This window comes from Cibotium barometz, chromosome 30 (genome assembly GCF_041138505.1).
Source record: "Cibotium barometz isolate CiBa-2024 chromosome 30, ASM4113850v1, whole genome shotgun sequence".
Lineage (NCBI taxonomy): Eukaryota > Viridiplantae > Streptophyta > Polypodiopsida > Cyatheales > Cibotiaceae > Cibotium > Cibotium barometz.
In genome coordinates, this window is record NC_141075.1 from 15,781,624 (window position 1) to 15,784,145 (window position 2,522).

A 2,522-nucleotide genomic window follows, 5' to 3' on the forward strand; every position below is an offset into this window, starting at 1 on the left:
TGAATGTGCTTGTTAACATACTGTTTGTGCTAGTTAGCATACTGTTTGTGCTAGTTTAGCACTGTTTGTGCTAGTTAGCAAACTGAATGTACCAATTAGCTAACTGAATGTGCTACTTAGCATACTGAATGTACCAATTAGCCTATTGAATGTTTTAGTTAGCATACTGTTAGTGCTAGTTAGCATTCAGTAAGTGCTAGTTAGCATACTGTGAGTGCTAGTTAACATACTGCACATGAATGGAAGCACACTGTAAGTGCTGGTTAGCATATTGTAAGTGCTGGTCACATACAGTATGCTTCCGTGCATGGCCTGTATACTAATTAGCATAACTAGCATAATAACCGCCTTCTAAATCTCATAATTGCAAGTTGAGCTCTTCTACAGATTCAAAGAAAAGCATCCAGATTGCAAAATAGGTATGAGAATGTTTGAGATGATGAAGCCATTTTTTGTACGGTGGCTGAAAGATAGATACACATGCTGCTACTGTGAATATCATGTGCAGATGTCCTTTTTAGAGGGCATACTTAACCATATGCGGTCTCAATCATTCGGGCTACATGGAGCCCAATGCAGATGTACATGCAGCGTTTGCGTCAGAGGTGATGAAACTAGCAGGGGTTGCATGGCTTTATGTCAAACTTTCAAAGGTGTCACACATCTATGGGAGTCAGTTCTCTGCCCGAAGAAGCAGATAGATGCTGGTTACCAGAATAGTGAGTGTTTGATGGGCGAATGTAAGAAATGTGGTGTGAAAAAGCTAGAAACATGCTACTTAGAGACACAAAGCCCAGGTAAGAATATCTTTGTAAATTGTTTGCATATGGGGAGGCAACAGATAAGCACGGAGACAAAAAAAGAGAAAAGATCTTGTGACTAAAGAAATGCAGTGCTGGGAGTTTCTTCAACTCTTACAGACCATGCTGAAGGTTTTTATCAAACATAACTATATCGCTCGATGGCAAGCACAACAGTTCAAGGATTGTATTCTTAGATTTCCTGACGATGTGGTTGTGTCGGTTGTAGTCTTGTAGACTTTGCAAAAAACTATGCATTCAAGGAGCAAAATGAGATTCAATCCATGCATTGGCACTCAAGTCAAGTAACTATTTTTGTGCACATAACATACTACCGCAGGGAAGGGGAAGTAGTCAAGAAAATCCACTTCTTCATATCAGATGACAACGTGCATGACACATTGTTTGTCCAACATTGTTTTATGCTGCATTGTGGCTGGTTACAAAGAGAAGGTGTCACTCCAAAACGTCACTAGGTCTAGTCAGATGGTGTTGCCTCCACAGTTTAAGGCTGCTAGGCCTTTCTATTTTGTTGCAAGGTATGCTGGACTGACAGGAATGGAGATGAGCTAGTTCTTCTTTGGATCAAGACATGGCAAGGGAGAGCATGACGGTGCAGGCGGCACAGTTGTTAAAAGATCGGGACACATGAACAGCTGAAGCCTGATGGGGCCACTTTAAAGTGTGCTGCAGATGTGGTTGCCTATTGCCAAGCCAACCTATCAAAGGGAGTAGCTGCATCATATCCTCTAAAAGAAAGAGAATGTGCCCGTGTGTTTTGGGAGATCAAAGTAGGTGATGTAAACAGGGAGGTTAAATGAAATTGTGCCACGGTTGAGAAGTCTCGCACCTTGCATGCTTTTCGCGGTCACAACCGGGGCAGGATGCAACTGCCATTGCCACAAGACCATTGGCATGCTTTTGTGATGCATGCATGAACCATAGTTGGAATCGCTACACTAACAAATCTCATGTGCAGCCTTGGGATTATCACATTCTAATGCCATTGTCTGATGAAGTTGAGGATGAAGAAGACACTCCAACTGATGATGCCCTTGAAGGACATATCATTGGATATGAAAAATTCGTGTATGAAGGCCACCATGATGCATTAAGTAGTGCTTTGTGTGTTGGTGACACTTTTGCAATGAATCTGGATGCTACAACCAATGATGAGAATGTAGACTTTTACTTGGTAAAGTGCATTGCAGTAAAAGAAAAGGCAAAATAGGGTTACATTGATGAGTGGAACAATGTAATTGACAAAGGCTCGTATGTCGTGCAAGGACTGTATTACAAGCAAGTGGATGCATACACCTTCAAACTAGACTACAATCAACCTGTTGTTCACATACTTTCAAATCTTGTACGTTGTATCAAGATACCCATGAAACACATGCAAAAGAGAAGGCAAATGTACACAATCACCCCCGGGAAAATAAAAAAAATTACATGACAGCCACAAGAGGCATTAGGTTTTCAAAATGGCATAGCCATAAGAGTGAAGGGCATAGGTATGGGAACACAAAGTAAAGGCTAAACAACTGAACAGTGACAGTTGCCTGCTTACAGTACAGAATCTGGGCAAAAAAGGAAAGGTCTTAACACAGTTTTTTTGCAAGCTCTTGAGCGGGTGGCTTTCTTTTCACCTTTGGTGCTTTCTCAGCTTTGTCCTCCATCTTCTTTGGGGAACCATAGCCGTTGCTTGCAGTTTGAGAGGCC

At 41.7% G+C, this 2,522-nt stretch overlaps 1 pseudogene; it reads left to right on the forward strand.

Annotated features, from left to right (window-relative positions):
* Positions 1-1,684: 1,684 nt before the first annotated feature.
* Positions 1,685-2,256, forward strand: LOC147621207 (uncharacterized; annotated as a pseudogene).
* The last annotated feature ends 266 nt before the right edge of the window (positions 2,257-2,522 follow it).